This window comes from Colius striatus, chromosome Z (assembly GCF_028858725.1).
Source record: "Colius striatus isolate bColStr4 chromosome Z, bColStr4.1.hap1, whole genome shotgun sequence".
NCBI classification, from domain to species: Eukaryota; Metazoa; Chordata; class Aves; order Coliiformes; family Coliidae; genus Colius; species Colius striatus.
Window position 1 is genome coordinate 52,019,445 of NC_084790.1, and position 18,816 is coordinate 52,038,260.

At 39.5% G+C, this 18,816-nt stretch overlaps 1 protein-coding gene across 1 annotated transcript in view; it reads right to left on the minus strand.

Annotated features, from left to right (window-relative positions):
* PGM5 (phosphoglucomutase 5) overlaps nt 1–18,816 on the minus strand; it is a 68,586-nt gene that overhangs the window by 31,401 nt on the left and 18,369 nt on the right. The window lies entirely within an intron of this gene.

An 18,816-nucleotide genomic window follows, 5' to 3' on the forward strand; every position in this document is an offset into this window, starting at 1 on the left:
AGTCTAACCTTGGCATACAAATGTGGCTTATTTGATATTTTACCACCTGAGAGGCTTCAAAATTTTAGTAACTCTGGACACTTCTGAGATCAAAACAACTGACTTACGTTTCCTCACATCAATTTTTCCATCCCTTTATAAGAGATCCTGCTTTTGCCATTCCTAACCACATAGTATAGTCTTTGCCTTGATGGACTTACTTAACTGTACTTGCAACCAGATCTAAAATTTCATGGGTTCATTCTTTTGGACTACTAAGATGACATCAAGGATTGAACTCCTATCATGCTGCCACAGCTTATTTTACAATTGATCATCTGCATTAGTTATCTCATTCCTTCTCTAACATTAAAATTCCTTTGGCAAATATTTATTTTCAAAAACTTTATTGAAAATGTAGTCACAATATTAATTCCTCTTTTAGTCACCAAGTCCCTATCTCACTCTCACTGCACAATGTTTCCACTCGTTCTTTCTGTGGTCTCTTCTTCGATGCTGAGAACCCTTTGCTACTTCACTTCTCAACTTCAGAAGTCTAAATCGGCTTATCTTTGGTCAGTTCTCTCTTCTTTCTCGTTATTTCTCAAGATGCAGGAGCCATTAACTAAATGGTTTTAACTTTTTTCTTCTGTATCATCTCTAAGTCTCTCCTTTTTCACTATGCAACTTCAACAGCCTGTGAGAAGTTCACTGCAGTAGCCATGATAGCACCAGCATTGGCACCAACTATAATGTGAAATGGATGTACTACTTCTGGATGTTTTCACTCTGTCTGAACTGCCTTCCCTTAAAAGGCTTCAACTGCATATTGTGCAAGGAGCAGAATTAAAACAACAGTCACTCCCCTTATACGGTCAAGTATTACAGTGTTACTCCTTCCTAGTCTTTAATTTATTAAGCAAAAAGCAGTGGAATGCTAAGTCGTTGCACACTACACAGATAACCAGGACATGTCTCTAAGATAAGCTGTAAACTTCAATGGCTAGCAGAAAGGCTGACAGGAGGACAAGGCAGGAAAAAAAATGGTTAGCAGACAAGAAGTTCCTCTTTTTTTCTGCTTTCTAGTATGCTACATCACACAGAGAAAGATCACAGCAACAGAAATCAATAAACAAAAATCACCTGAAGACACTTAAGCAACAATGCTTCTAAAAGCATTTGGCTTGTTTGGTTTTGCTTTCTCCCCACCTCTGCAAAGTTTTAATTCTAAAATGCTTCTGCAGGTGGACTAAAGGTACACTGAGTCAAGGTCTGGTGTTCAGGGGTAGTTTGTCTTGAAAACTAGTAACTTCATGTGGATCTGTTTTGGCTGACAATAGTTCTGAGGGTGGTTATGGACTTCAGAACACATCTTGATAAATTCTATTCAGGACCATTCAAATTCCCTTTCTTTCAACAAAGCCTCCTGGTACTCATGTAGTGCCAACTAACTGTTGTGATAGTCTCTCCTGCCACTCAGTCTCACACTGGCCTTTAAACATGTCTGAAATCTTTAAACAGCAAAATCTGAAAATCATCCCAGTAGTAAGGCAAAATCCCACAAACACAACCTACCTTGCCCATGCCTTGCAACACACAGTAATCATACATACTATCCATTTATTTGAGCTGTATGGAACATATTCATGTTCAGCACAACCACCACTATACTCCAGTGATGTGAACTACTGTGTGGTAGGTCAGCCTCTTGGCTTTTTTAAAGCAGCTTGCATCGTCACAAGGATCGTTAAACACTCATCAGGGAACTTGCGCTCTCAAACACAATGGGGCCCTACAGTCCTTCGCACTCCTTATTGCCACCTGTAGGCCGTGCTGTGAACACTCAGCTCAACGTTTCATACCATCAAGGTTTCCCGCACACAGACTCTCTAATATCTCAGTAAAATGTTACACGCACCATGTGCAGCATACCAAAAAGACAGTATTTTTTAAAAAGTACTTGAGACAATTTACAAAACAGTAGCAAACTATTTTGTGTCCCAGTCCCAACAGGAAACTTTCTGGCTCCATCACAGTGGGAAAAAAATAAATCCATGTGCCTAACCTCATCACCAGCTATATAGAGCCAGGAGGGTACTGCAGAACTGAAATGCATTCGTAAGCAGCCCAACAGTTGCAGCACAGTTCTGCTGCAAATCCCTGAGAAAGGGCTGCAGTACACCTCTGCCTCTTCCCTACTTTTCAGGGAGCAAGTGGTCAAAGTGAAAATAGTCAGTATAGCTCCTCACTGAGTCTGACTTTGCCTTCAAAACTTATGGGATAATCCTGTACACTATGGGCAGGAGGTGCACAGATACTTTATACAGACACTATATTTTAGCCAAGTCTTAATTTGCTGTGGAGTGAACTGCCACTGCTGCAGAATTCACTGGTAAACAGGAACAGCAAATACACCTTTAATGAACAGGCAAAGCAGACGCCATGCTAAGCTGAAATTGTTCATGCCATATTTGCAGGTACTGCAAGTAGGTTATTGTAGTAGTGATCAAGATATGAAATCACTGCCAATGTTAAAACTATCAACAGCACACAAGTTATACACATATTATCACACTGAGACTGTTGTCATTGTCAGTTGTGGGTTTCGATGCCGCGAGTACAGCTTTGGCTTATAAATTCCTCTCTGAAGTCTGAATGATGACACAGAGTCCTAGCGATCGGAGTAAAAAGTTCCCTGAAGAGCTAAGAGCTTAATTCAACTTAATTGGTGTTTGTACATGTGGAAATTAAGAATTTTCCTTCTTTTTGAGGAAATAGAGCATTAAAGAAATCCGACTATGAAAAAGTGGACTTCCACCAGAAGCGTCTCCTTCAGACAGGAACCTGGCCAACAAGCCTACGACATCTGTTTCTGCTCAGCCAGACTATTATAGTATGGATAGCCCTGTCAGCATGGAGGCACTGTAGCTCAAGACTACAAGACATACAGTTTTTGCAGTATCCAGAAAAAAAAAATAAAACCCTTCTGTTAGTTTTTTTTAAAAAGTTAGCATTGTCAGATTTTAGCATGGAGCAGATGCTGAGAAAAGAACTAGAAATAACACAACTGCTAGATACTAGACTTGCACAACAATAATAATAATAATATTAAATGGAACAAATACTGACTCTGTGGCATTTGCTATGAGTAGAGCTACTAAGCAGCACTTTCTTGAAATTGCTTTTAACACTGGAATTCACCTGTAATAAACAGGTAGGTCAGGGGAAAAAAAAATAATTCTTCCTGTCTCTTTTTAAGAAGAAAAAATGATTTAATCATGAGGAGAAACTTTTAATTCTAGAATTTGTGCTCTTACTCCTGGCAGTGAAACCAGATCTTACATAAATTCACATGTATCTACCACAAATTATTCTGTTACTTTTTATTAGAAATTAGTTTTAAGTGTAAAATTACGCTTTTTGTAATTAATATTAACAATTTTACCCTTTTGAACTCCCCCCATGGGCAACATCTTTCTTTCTCTCTCATTGAATGATATGTCAGAATGAATCCACTGTGTTTAAAACACACTGTCAACCTGAATGCCTGTATGTGGACTGAGTTTGCTAAGAGCAAGAGTTTATTATCAGTACATTATTTACACTACTGTCCCTTTTCTGCCATGTATGAGGGAAAACACATACATGACAGGATGAGAAGAAACAAGAAAGGAGATTAAGAACAAGTCTGCAGCATTTCTGAGGCGTGGCTCTGCAAAATTCATAGCCTACATTTTTGTGGAAGAAGAGGACTACAATGATTTAAGTCCTGCTGGACACCAACCTTAAGCAGCTCTAAAGGTGTAAATGTCAGTAATATACTACATTGTGCAACTGAGCAAAGAAACTATCTGTTAACCACGAAACAGTCTGGTTCCATCAGTGCGGCACGCTGCCTCGGTTGGTTAGTCCCCTTCCCAGGCAGGTTTGTTGCTTTGCTCACACAGACACAGGGACTCTAGACAGTATCTCTGTACTGCCCTGTATTGTACCTATGGGCCTATCCAGGCTCCCATGGAAAACACTGCACTGTGTGAAGTAGGCACGCTTCAGGCTTTGCTGAATTACTGCACTGTAATTCCTTAAGCTGGAGCAGCATTCACAAAGTTCACAAGCTTCTTATGATTTCAAACTACAGTACTGTCTGTGGACACACAACCCAATCTTGTGAGCTCTGCTCCTCCTACCCCTTCCACTTCCATGTCTCTTTTCAGCCCTGCTGAAAAGCATGCCACCCATGCTGAGATTTATGAACAGAAGCAACCCAGGAGATTTGTGCCAGGGGATGCTGACTCAAGCACAGCACAACTTCAATTTTTCCTTTACAGGACAACACTGTTTTATACAAGGACTCAGTGCCAAAAAGTAATTACAATAGTACATACTAAAATGGCAGAAGAGAGAAAACATTGAAGTCATGGAAAAAATAGTACTTTTGTGCATTTTTTTTTAATATATTCTACACTCATTTTTTCAAATAAACTTTTACAAAAGGCTTTCATATTTCCATTCAAATCTCTGGGGTTTTTCAAGAACCCAAACACATGTTTAAGTATTTTGCTGAACTGGTGCCAAGAGGCAAAAGTGAACTATTTTGCTTTATTGAGTACTAAGCACCTATTGTAAAGCAAGACTAGTTATGTGTACTGTAAGGCCTGTTCCCAAGAAATCTGCTAAAACATCCATTGCAGATGGAAACACTACTCCTAAAGCAGACTAATTATGTGTACTAACAAAGAAAAAAAATTATAACAAGGTGGATAGTTCTGTGCAAATAATGGTAAGCTGGGAGGTTTTATTGTTTAAAGGGGAGAGAAGAAGCCATTTTCAAAGTGCGAAATCAATGTCTTCATCTTCTTGCTTCAGAATTCTTGTCACTGGGTACATCTATACAGAAAAAAAAGATGCTGCACATACACCCTGTAAAGAAGCCGAATAATTCTTCACTGTAGCTAAAGCAAATGGAGATGTTTGTCTGTACTGAGCCTTTAAATTGCATGTGTTCCTCCTTCCCTAGAAGGGGAAAATTCTGTCCTTTATATGACTTCATTTAATCTTAACCTCAAGGCCCAATTGTTTGATTAGCTTGACCAGGTACCAGTCACCAGTAACAAATCGTAGCTGAGACAATGAACTTGCAGGAAGAAGGCCAGTTTGTCAGACCCAGATGGGAGAAGAAAGCCTTCTAGAATAAACAGTTAATGAATGTTAAGAAGTTCTTTTTCTTCTCTGAGTCTCTGCTCATATGGATTCAATTCACTTAACTTTCCAGCAGTCTCCAAAGTCACAGGGTGATGTCTGAAAGATCCTAAAGATAGCTGGTTAAATAAGGAGCATGTAAAACAGCTCTCCTTAAATTGGGGCAGAGCAACAGGCAAAGGAGGACTCCTTGCCTGTTTTATCTCAGGTACAGGAATACTCTTAGACATGTTAAAGCATTGCAGAGACACTCACACATTCATTATTAACAAACTTTTAATATCCTGAATGATCCATTTGAAGAATTTCCAAAAAGATATCGCCAGGCTTTCCGCAATTCTTTCCAGTGAAACAAAGAATTTACTTAAATCTGGTACAAATAACAAAGTGCTCAGAAAACATATGATATATAGAGCTTAACTAATTCTGCATTTGATAGTGGATGGAAGGATAGAAAAGGAAGGAAATGATGAGTTTATGTAAGCTGCAGTTAACACTACAGTAAACTCAGCTGGACTTTCTACAAACACTTCATTCCAGTGAGAACTCAAATTAACACTCTAATTATGCTGTTTAAGTGATATCCACCACAAAGACAATTTTTGCTAAGGAGCAAAGTCAAATTTAAACTGGATGAGGAGCATGCAGCTCATAGACTGGTAACAATGTCAGTACAATCCCCAAAAGCAAGAATAAATTTGGCCTTTTAATCATTTTTCAATGATGGGAGAAAGAGTAAAACAAACTATGTTTGTAAAGAGTTTTGACCCTCCAAAAAGCAGCTAAGAGAGCTTTAGGTGTACCTCATAGGGAGCTGGAGTAGTTAGAGATGGAAATAAATGCCTTCTAGGGAACACAAAGAAAAGAGTACAGCTTCCCATGGTGCTGTAGTCCTACACATACCACATATGAGATCCATACTACAAAATTAAATAAACACAAAAGGGCAGTCTTTTAATGAAATTTATAGTCTGTGGCTTAGTCCACACTGTGACACTTTGGCAGCCTCATGATGTTGTTTTAGTGGTAATAAATGCTACTTTGACAGCAAAACCCTAATGACTTTCAACAACAACAAAGTCCATACTTCTCAGAAAGTCAAATGAGTGATGTAACTGGCAGAAGTGATGAAAAAATGAAAATCCTCACTGGACTCCCAGACAGATAAGTTATAGCAAAAAACTACTTATGCAATTACACTCGCAAGCTATATACATGGGAAATCACCTTCCTTCTCCTTAATATAAATAACACCACCCAACCCCTTGTGTATAATACGCAAGTTCATGAATATGCAATCACTGCCTTTAAGCTCTTTATTTTCAGGAACCCAAACATACAAGCTTGAAAACTTCTAATAAAAAGTATTATAGTAACTAATGTTGTTACTGCTGTTTCTCTTGGTTACAAATGTATTGGAAAGCTTTGCACAAGATGCAGCCTGTGTAACTCTTTTTTATTATGGAGTTGTTTTCTTCAGTATGTGTGGGATCCTAACAGGTGTACTCATCATGATGTTCCACACCAAGTGCTGTTCTCATGTTGCTTTAGTCATCACTTTGAGATTCAAATCCAAAATGCATAGCTTTGCACCCTCTTCTGTAAATGTTTCAAGCGTCAGCTCCCAAAAGAAGCTTAACCTTCAGGACAAAGTGCCTGTGATTCCCTGTCTTGTGAAAACTTTATTGTTCCCTTCACACAAGCTCTAACAAAATGACTAGAAACAGCTGTTGACATATAAAGTATCTACATATGGTTGTGCTAAAAGATAAAGCAAGAGACAAAAGCTGCTCTGCTAAAGACAACTAGCAAACACAAGCATTTCTATGAGTATACAGTGAGGGAGAGATGTGCTCTGGCAGCAAGATACTCCATCAGAATTTTGTCTTTCACATAATAAAACCAGCTGGTACAGTACTCAGAGTTCCTGTGAGGTGAAATTAGAATCATAGAGTTTCTCAAGTTGGAAGGAATACACATGGATTACCAAATCCAACTCCCTGCTCCTCGCAGCGCTACCTAAAACTGACTCAAATGACTAAGACTGCCATCCAGATGCTCCCTGAAGTCTGCCAGGCTTGGTGTGGTGACTGGTTCCCTGAGGAGCCCATTCCAGTGACAAATCACACATAGCTGTATTGCAGATCCACACAAAATCTAAGGTTTGATTGCAGAGTCCATAGTACTAATGAAGAAAAGTCCAATCACCTGGCAAACATGTGGCCACACTCTCCAGATGTACTGCCGTAATCCCTAAGGGTATTCATGCCCTTCCTGAGACACAAGACTCATTTTTCATTACTGTTTTTGGATTCATATGCCTATAGAGTAAGTTAACTCCTCCTTGTCAGTAAATTAAAGGACAAAGGGAATGGATGGTCATCAGACATGATGACTTCTTACATTTTCAGTGAACTTCTACATAACAAATGCAATTCCTTTAAAGATTCCAAGCTTTTTTTAGCCTCTGAATTATGTCATGACTCAGTAGTGAAAAGATTATGCTTTGTTCTTGGAAAGATACTGTCCACGTTTTTTATGACTGCAGCTGCCTGTGTTAGTCCGTGTCTGTTCCATTCCCAATAACATGGCCTATGACTAGTTAAGCTCTGAAAGCAACAGCAAGTTTTTTGGTTTATACATCCAGAAAAAACAGCTGTCACTACTGTCCTGCAGTATGCTGTATTAACAGCCTGCCCTGTTACTGGCTTCCTGAATACAGCAGGTAGGAGGATATTCTTAAAGCATGGAAAAAACAGAAACAAACAAGAAGACTCAAGTTGTTTAAAGAAAGCCTGTCCATGGAAAAGAAAATTCACCTAGCAATATAAGACACACCTGAGCACAAAATGACACAAAAGAACTTCAGTGGTGGACTTTGTCTCATGAAGCATTTGGCAAAAACTTCAGTGCAACAATGAAATGTCAGAAGTGTCTGTAATACATGTATACTATGGAGAAAGAAAAAAGCCACAAAGCCTGAACAAGAAGCACCCGACAACCAAGGCTTCCACATCTTTCCTGTTCTAGACTCAAGTCCTACACAGTCACTGTCGCACACAGAACCTCTGAGTCTTCCAGAAAAAAAAAAAAAAAAATCTATGCAGGCAAGGGGAAGTGTTTCTGAAGTTCCCTCGTGCTATAGAAACTGACAGGGAGCTTTGATTCTACCAGAAAAGAGAAGTAATGCAACAAAACTGAGAAAAGGGAGAGGTATTCTCCTTACATCCTTTTGCAGATACTTAAAGAGGTGAATCTCAGTAATGTCATCACTAATGACTGGCAAGACCTGTGGTCTTTCACAGGAACTGCAATTCTATGAACTAAGCAGAGGGAAAAACCCCTGCATTAACTCGGGATTACATGTGGTCCATAATCATTAGCCTTTTTAGGCTTATTACAATGAGTTCATCTGCTTCAAAAGGCACTGTGCCTATGCTGTTGACAAAGATGCAAAACAGATGTGAGTGTAACCACAACATGTAGTACAAAACTCTGTATTGACAGCAATTCAAATTGGGGTTTGAGTACTCTAAATTGCCTGAATAATAGAGAGACAAGAGCTTTAGCAGCATATTAGATGTTACTGGTTGTTTCCACAGCCTCTTCTTCACCTCTCAAGAACTGTAAGAAAATATACATCCTCTCATACAGAGTCAGCAGGATAGCTCAGAAAATCATGAGGAAAAAAAAATGTGCAGTTTCTCCAGTTGCATAATTCCTTGGTTTAAACACAAGTGGGGGAAAAAAAAAAAAAAGTAATTTATCACAGTAACTATACAACTGCAAGACTGCAGGCAGGCTCAACAGTCTTGACAGCATGAGGACTTTCTAGTAAAGGTCTCTTCACAGATCCACAGCATTACAAAGTAACTCAAATTGGAAGTGACCATGGCAGGTCTATAGTCCAACCTCCTGACCAAAGCAGGGTCAGCTGTGAGATAAGACAAGGTAGCTCATGGCTTTATCCAGCTGGACACTGAACAACTTCCTTGTTTCAAATTATTATTGTTAGCTCTTGTCCTCAAATCATGCATAGCTGTGCTACACCTGGCTCCATCTTCTTGACAGCTTCTCTGTAGGTACAGGCAAATGCTGTTAGGTCCCACTGAAGCCATCCTTCTCCAGGCTGAACAAACCCAGTTTCCCAGTCTCTCCTTATAGGGCCTGTGCTCCAGTCCCCATCTTTCTTGGTGATCTTGCTACAGTTTACTGATATCTTTCCTGTAGTCAGGATCACCAAACCAGACACCATGTGGAAGTGGTTCCACAAATGCTGAGAAGAGCATATTAACTCACTCAGGGCCACGATCTTACTCATACTGCCTGGGGTACTCCTGGCCTTTTCCTATTCCAGGGCACTCAACTGGCTCTTGTGCAGCTCACTTCTGACCAGGACCCCAGTCTGTCTCTGCAGAGCTGCTCCTCAGCCCCTCTGTCCCTAGCCTGCATCACTGAAGGACTCTGCTTTTTAGAGGAAAGATTTATGGCTTGTCCTTGCTGAATTTCATCAGGAAATTAAATGCTCATGCATTCCTCCTGGCTGTTCAGATAACCCTGACTGGTGGCTCTGCCCTCCAATGCACCAACAGGTACTCTCCCAATTTGACATAATCTGCAAACTTGGTTACAAGTGCCCTTCATCTCTTCATCCAGAGCATTGATAAAGACATTACACAGGACACATCACAGAACAGACCCCTGCAGTACCCCACAGAACAGACTCCTGCAGAGCTCAGTTAAACAACGGCTCTTGAACCTGGCCATCAAACCATATTTTTATCGATCTAGATGTCTACCCATCCAAACCATAAAGTTCTGAGTTGACATAAGAATAATGTGAGACAAAGTGACAAAATCCTTGATAAAACAGAATGAAATGACATCTGCTGCCCTAACATCATCAATAAATTCAAACACTTTATCACCTAGGGAATCAGGTTGGTTAGACATGTTTTATTCTAGTAGCTTCCTAATGATAGATTCAGATCTCCTTCCTTAACACTAGTTCCGCTTCTTCTCTTGTGGAAATTGTTCTGTGGGTTTTAGAGAGTGTGAATTAGCAAGTGCTCTGTGTAGCTGTGATGCTTGGCTGGGAAGAAAAATGAAGAGAGAAGCTTCATAGCTATAAAGCTGTAAAGCATTCATAGAAATAGCAAAAATTTAAAAGGACAAAAAAAAAATAACATGCCATGGAAACAGACTGTTACTACAAGATCACAGAATTGTTCAGAATGGAAAGATCTTAGGCTTCTTAATTTCCTCACAAAAGGAAACACAGTATTTATGCTCCATAAAAACTAATCTGACAATTGACTAGGACTGAAAGTAAAATCTCTTTTAACAGGACTCTCAAACCTCTTCAAATAATGTTAAGTACTTTGGCTCTGCCACAGTCTTTTTCAAGACACCTTCTTCAAAACATCCAGAATGTAAAGAACAATTTCCTGTCTTCTTAATTTGTAAACAATCTAACTAGTTTAGCAGAAGATTATAACCTAATACATGTGAGAAGTACAATTTTAAACATATTGTTTTGAAATTCTGTGCCAGGAATGTTTTCTTTTAAATCAGCAAGAAGCCTTCATCACAAGGGTCACCCATTTACAAAAAAATCCTTTGATGGGAGAGGTTGCTTTTGGGCTGACACCAGCTGTGCTGTCCAGTACAGGCTAAACATGTTCAGACATGCTAATCCACATGGGAGCCCTTCTAGGTTGATGCGTAAAATGAGACTACGTAAGCCCTTGAAAGAAAAGAGGCCTTTATTTTAAACTTTCTCTTACTAGTCACAAAGTCCTCTGTAGCGGGCTTGCTGTAAACTTCCTCAGATTGTTTTAATTAAAATACTTCTCAAGCTTTTTGTAGGAATTCCTGGTGTTTATTCACAGCTGTGTATGTTTTTGAGATACAAGGCAGATGCAGCACTAGGAAAACCACGGTCTTTCTGTTACCCAGTATCTATCTCTTGCACAGTGTAAGGCTTGCTCAGAACGTTTTGCAAAAAGGTTTTTTTTTGCCAGGTAGTTTTTCACATGTGGCATATTAAGCCCAGACAGAAGTGATGTTTGTTTGTGAGAATAGGAAAGAAACGCGTCTCTTAACAAGAGCCAATCAAGTTTACAGAACCTGCACCAAATCTTCTTGTCTCTAGCTTTGGTGGACAAACTGACATCATTTGCAGGCAAAGTTTAAGCTCTATTTAGAGGACTGCATCACTTTCAACTCATCTTTTCCTTTTAAATGAAAAGAGCTTTCAATACGCCTTTCTGTACTCAGTCCTGAAAGCTGCACATTGCACAACCAGAGAACCTGATCATTTTAGGCTAAGCAGTTGTACCTGTGTGCTCCATGTTACAGTCCAGGATGAAGCTAATAATGAATAAGAGTAAGAGTTGTACATTGTGTAAGGCTGCTCTGCAGCCTGCCATTCTTCATCTGGCTTCAGGCTCAAGACTGGCCATGAACCCCTCTCAGACACAAAAACTAAGTTGTTTCCCAAATGAAAGGAGGTAAGCCACCAGACTGCACAGTCTCTCTTGCCATTCATCAATAAAGGACAACATAGAGTTTTCCACTGGTATTTCACAGTACAATTACATGTTTCCTGTCCTTTTTTTAACAAGCTATGAAACACAGCCACTGAAGAACACAAGATGCAGTACCAATTAATTCTCTCCTGGAAAGTTTAAAAGTATGCAATACATTGAGAGAGGCTCATTCTCATCTTTGACTAAGAAAGGTATCTGTGAGTCTGATTGTTGTTGTCTTGAAAAGTGTTCAGGATAAGCACTTTACCACATATACATCCAAAAATGCCCTGCCATAATCACAGAAGGCAGCGTGCTATCATCAGTGCAGGCTAAGATAATGAAATGCAGGATAGTCAAGAATACAATGGGCTTGCAGCAGTCAAATATATCACACTAACCTAAAACATATCAAATCCAACATCAAAGAAACTACAAGATAGCTCCATAGGGATGAAAGGATAACTGGTAGATTACAAGCACATTGGAAAAATAAAAGTAGGAGGCACAGCTAATAAAAGGACATCAATGTCTTATAATAAAAGTTGTTGGGTTTTTTCCTCCACAAATCTTTTAAAACATGTCTTACATGTGTAAATAAAACACTTAACTGCATAACACATTTGGAAGCTGTCAGAAAAACGATGATTCTTTACTATACATTAAAATCTACAGAGGATATATAGGCTATTTTTAATTGCAATATTATTCCAAAAGTTCCAAATCCTGAACAAATTCCCCATCACAATGCCCAACAACTTTGTATTACACTTCAAACATGTTAAACTATATTAATGAAGGTTTTATGCAGTTGCCCTTCTGCAACATCCCAGAAAGAGCTTGTCCTTCTGCTCCATGTAGTTTAAAAACTGCTTGTACGTGACATGGACCCAGTTTGACAGAGGTGTCTTAAAAAATTCACAGCAAGCCCATTCCAGATAAGAGAAAGTGAGGCTGACTTATCCTACTGAAGGAAGATAAAAACACTGAGGTCACGACTGGCGTAACTTGAACAATTCACAGTCACAGACTGAATGCAGTACTAACCATGTAGAAGGATGTATTTATAACCTGGAGAAGTCTTTATGTTGGAAGAATCCCCTACAACTCAACAAATGAAGAATGCCTATGTAGAGAAAGAAAGGCACAGCACATACCCTGTTTCTGGTACAAACTCCTTCATTAAAACAGATGATCAACAATACAGAAGAAGAGCAGATGGCTGCTAAGAAATGAGCTACAGATTCACAAGAAAAGACAAGTCAAAACAATTAGTAAAGGATTTGTAATGAAGAATTAGAGGAAATAACCACAAAGACACGGCTGAAATGGGGTGTGCTCTTCTCCATGGCCAGAGGTATACATTTCTTTAAATGACACTGCCTGCTAAACAGCGACAAAAGGCCCCATCCATTAATTCATCCAAAAACTTTTTCCAATATTTACAGAGGAAACACTAAGCTTTACAAGAAGAAGTAGCAGAGCACTTAAACCAGACAATATATCCCTCACAAAAACATGTAGGAAAGGACCAGTGCTTCAAGAAGAAAGATTATTATCTTGGGTCTGCATTCTGTGGTTGAGACCTGGGTTTAGACCACTGAATCCCAAAATCACTGTCCTTGCTGGTACCAAGCCCTGGGAACCACTTGAGGTAGAAGAGTCAGTCCTTCTTTCTTTACTCTCTGATGAAATCTACATGAATTTTTGTGCATAGCTCAATTTTGACATGACAGAACACACAAATCCATTACATAAATTTCATTACATCCTTGTGATTTCCTTCTGTTATAATTGTGTTTTAAACAGCAAAGAGAAATGTTGGTTACTAGCTAGTGGAAATAATTTGCTTCTCTAATGCTTCCAGGTAGGTGTGAGACACAAAGCAAACTGACCTAAGCTGGGAATGAAGAAAGGACCTCTTCCTGGGCAATTCCTATTAAACAGCCAACTCCTTCTTTGTTTCCCAACTCTCACAATGAGATTAAAAACTCTGGGAGTGGGAAAGGCCCTTAGCTTTGCTCAGGGTGAGTATACTCAGAATATCTACATGGTGTTGAAATAACCTGGCTGTAGACATAGGGTATCAGATGGTGCTAGGCACAGCGTTATTCTCTCAACAAACCTCTTGTACCGATTTGACTGCTGTTTTCCACACCCACTCATCTTCATAATTCCTACAGGAACAATTTTCACTCACTCTTGTCATTCTCATTTTGTAAACCACTAGCTAACATCTCAGTGTTACATTTCCTTTCCTGTTACGCATGCATCAGATAAATCAGAATACAAGGATATGTAGAAAAGAACAGTTTGTTGAACACGGTACGCAGTTCACATTCCCCGCAAGAAAAAGAGCACTAACGTAAGGGTACACATTGCCGGAGAACTGTAGCCTGGAGACGTACTGCCCCAATCCTGTTGATGTTGGAGCATGTTAAAGCAGATGTTTCCTGTTGAGTGTTACACTCTCCCTGACGTACATGCCAGTATATTCCCGCAGTCACTTCAAGCAAAAAGGTAAATGTTAAACATCTTGAGTGAATTCTTTTGTAATCCACTGCTCCCCTTGTTAATGCTGTATTCCTAAGCAACAGAGAGCATCCTGCATTATTGCTTCCTTCTGTTTAGTAATGCACCATGTAAAACTATTAAACAATATATCACCTTGCACACAAGTCAAAAAGCATCAGATTTTTAAAATTCTTTCTACTAGGTATGATTTCTTTTTTCATAGCTGAGGGTGAGGGAGTCCTGGCACAGGCTGCGCAGGGAGCATGTGGAGTCTTCTTCTCTGGAGGTTTTCAAAACCTACCTGGATGCATCCCTGTGTTACCTGATCTAGATGGAACTGTTTGAGAAGGGGGTTTGGACTAGATGATCTCTAGAGGTCCCTTCCAACCCTACTACTCTGTGACTCTGTGTGATTCTGTGAAAAACTCTAGTTCAATGATTTAGGCTAAAGTATCATCACACACTATGGAAGCACCATAAGAAAAGATGGTTTTCATTTGCTCTCTAGCATATACTTGAGAAGAGAAGCCCATGACCTCAGATGATAGTAAGTAGCCAAGTGGACAGAATTGCTCCAACTCCCTTATGAGAGCTGCTCTTATTACTGAAGTCCAGAAGTGGGTCAAAGGAGACAGTGGGTACACTACAGTACGATTCATTTTTTGGAAACAGATCAAATTGTTCCTTTCAGACAACAGCAGGGCTCCAACAATTGAAGTGTTATCCCAGAGACATTGTGATGACATAATACAGTGAAGTATTTCTAGCAGAATTCATCTTTCTCTCATGAACAAAAAAAAAATTCAGATTTTTTTTACCATTGTTATCTTTGTTTCCCTACCATGGCAACATCTGTTCAGAAAAGATTTCCAAGTGTTTTCATTTTTTATGGAGTAGTGACCATATCTATCTATTAGATCCTACTTAGATGTGCTTGAAATTAGCATTTCCTAACTTCTTTAGGAAGACTAACAAGTAGAATGTAGTTGTCTTTTCCTGGGTACTATTTCTACTATCCTACTGCACTTACTATTACACATGTCATCATGTCCTTTTCAATCACATTTGTTCTAACACTGTTTTTCTGTTTCTAGTGTAAGAACAACAAAATACAGAAAATATGGAGTATCAGCTCTCAACAGCACAGCAGAGGTTTTTTTAAGTGCTCTGTTTGTTAAATGTGCTTTCCCTCCCTTGTTAATCAATTGTTGTTCTTATTTTTGTCCATATTATTGCTTGATGTAGATAATAGTTGGCCTGAAAATCCTTTTCCTTTATTTATCTCTTCTAATCCACTAACAAAAAATATTTTTCAAAGTATTTTTAAACAACCATTCCCATTGAACTGAATGGTGCTCTATATGCATTAAGGGCCAAATTATGACTAACTCAAGCTGTCATAATTCAAGATTAAACCCAGAACGGCAAGTGGGACAAGTCTAAGAAACTCATGGATGTAGACAGGTATGAATAAGAACAAAACATACCACTTAACCTTTGTATATAAAAAAGTTTGCTACCTCAAACGGCAATTTGAATGAATGACAGTTCAGATATGAGAGAAATATTTAAAGTATCTAAATGCTTTGTTTTGGACATTGTACCAGGTATACATGGCACCATTTGCTGGACTGCAGAGTGGCCTCTGTGAACAGAGGCCAGTCCTGCTCCATGCCAGACACAGTGCCCTGCAGTCAGCTCCAAAATACCCATCACAGGGCACAGATGAGCCCAGCAGTCAAGCTGGTGTTCCCTGTGGGATATATTTTAAAAGGGCAAAAAGCTGCCCAGCAGGGTGGATTGAGGACAAAACAGCCCTGTGAACACCAAGGCAGGAGAAGAGGGAGTAGGAGAAAGTGTTGCTCTAGGTGCATGGTACCTGCAACCCATGAAGAGAACCACAGTTCAGCAGATGGGAGGTTCCCTAACAGGAAATACAGCTGGTTTAGAGCCCAAACTGGACCAATTTTTTTTCCTGAAGGACTGCAGCCCATGAGGAACATTCATGCTGAAGCAGAGGAACAGCAAGAGGAAGAAGCAGCAGCACAGGGGAGCTGTTTTGAACTAACCTCAACTTCACTACCTACTTACTCCCCTGCCCCACTTAGGGTGAACGAAGTACAATGATGATGGAATGAAGCTGAGCCTTGGGAAAAAATGACTGAGGGAAAGCTGCTGGTTTAAATGATGTGTTTTCTGGTTTTCACTGTCCAAATCTGTTTTAATTGCCAAGAAATTAAACTTAATTTTTCTCGAATCAAGTCTTTTCCCCATGACAATAATTAGCAAGTGATCTCCTTGTCTTTATCTCAACCCATGAGCTCTTTCATCCTATTTCCTCCTCCTGTCCTGTTGAGGAGGGAGAGTGAGACAGTGGCTGGCTAGGCACCTGGTAGCCAGCCAGACAAGGTCAATTATCATAAATATTTGGATGCACATTTTGATGTCCATTTTAGAAGCCTCTGACAAAATCTTTAGCATTGGTATAACTACAAATTAATTGACAGTTGCAAAGAAAGAAAAAGCCAAGCTGTCTGGAAAGTTATACAAAGAAGATAATGGGATATAAAGGGGTAATGGCATGACAAAGGCATAATGGGATGAAGCTGGAACACAAAAAGTTCCACTTAAATATAAGAAAAAACTCTTTCACTGTGAGGGTGAGGGAGCAGTGGCACAGGCTGCCCAGAGGGGTTGTGGAGTCCCCTTCTTTGAAAGTCTTCAAGATCCGCCTGGACATGTTCCTATGTGACCTGATGTGAATCTGCTTCTGTAGGGTGGTTGGACTAGACGATCTCTAAAGGTCCCTTCCAACCCCTACCATCTATGATTCTATGATTCTAGGATAGATTACAGTTAACAGTAGATGATAATCTGTAACATTTCACTTAAAATTTTTTAGTTATTTCATTAAAATCACTGGTTTTGTCCATTTTGACCAACATCCACGAGGTTTCACTGCCAGATGTTTCACTGACCTTAAAAATACATAATTTCAACTATAACTAGCACTATGTAACACATATATCACTCCTGTCTTCAAGTGTGGCAAGAAAGAATACCTACAGAATACAAACCAATCAGATTCACCAAACTTACAGAGGACAAGAAGGTCCTCCATGTGCAGTCAGCATGGATTTATGAAGAGGAAATCATGACTGACAGACCTGACTGCCTTCAATGAGCTGATGGGCCGACAGAATAAGGAGAGAGCAATGGATATTTTCTGTCTTCGCTTTAGAAAGGCTACAAAAGTCAACAGTGAGGTGGATTTTAAAGTGGTTGAATTCAAAGGCTCAAATGGTTCTGATCAGTAGCACAAAATCTACCTGGAGGCCAGTCGACAGGGGCAATTCCCACAGTTCAATACTGTGGCCAACAGTGTTTAACATCTTCATCATTGCCCTGGATGACAGGACAGAGTTCTCCCTTAGCAAGATTACATGTGATACAACACTGAAAAGAGTAATGTACCAGAAGACTGTGCTGTCATTCAGACAGATCTCAACTGATGGAGAAACTGACAAATAGGAACTTCATGAAAGTCAATTCTGCCAAGCCTTTCACATGGGGAGGAATAATCCTGGCACCCGTACACACTGCAGGCCAAATTGCTGGATAGCAGCTCTTCAGAAAAGGACCTGAGGTCCTGGTAGACCATGAGCTGACCAGAAGCCCTTATGCCAAAGGGGACAATAATAGGGGTAGTATTAGAAAACCACTGTCAGTTGGTAGAGGGAATTGAGTCTTCCTCACTACTCAGCACTGGCAAGACAAAAACTGAGCTGCTGAGTTGAGTTCTGGAAAAGGGCCTCAACACATAAGAAAAGTGAGTTGCTTCAGTTGAACCACTGACTGTGATTTCAGGTCTTAGCTGGGCTTTTCAATGAGTGTGTTCAGCTTTGACACTCACAAATTAAGCAGGTTACACAATCTGGCCAGCAAAGCCTGGGAATCTCTGCACCACATAAAGGCATTAGAAGCCAGATATTTTGAAGTCCACTTTGAAAACATTTAACTTTTAAATCTTCAGGAAAACAAAGACAAATGCAAAAGAAAAAAAAAAATTTCAAGTGCCCTGGATACGGACTGCAAACTTTATAACAATAAATATTTGTAAGACTGGCTGGGAAAATATTTACAACCTTCCATCATTATCAGTTCTCAGTTTTATTTAATAATCAGACTGAGCTCCGCAGAACTAAATAAGGCAGTAATCACCATGAGACAATCTGTGCTCCAGAAGGTCAAGTAAACATTGTCAAGAACATAATTCAAATAGTCACAGTGTTACTGAAGGAGACTTTGGTACATTCGTACTTTCTGAAATAGTTACCAAGCTTGAAAAAAGAAGACAAACATATTTAGATGTCACTGCTTCTTTAAATCTTATAGAAATGCAGATATCCTGGAGTTTATATCCAAAATGAACCTCTATTTATTTTAAATAGTATTTCAATATAATAGTAGCTTTCACTTAAACAATGAGATTGTTGGATCTCTAAACAGAGTGAACAAAATACAGCAAATCCTGACCTAACAGTATTTCCTTAAACTAATCCTTCCTGCAAATAAAGAGTATTTCCCTGAAGGC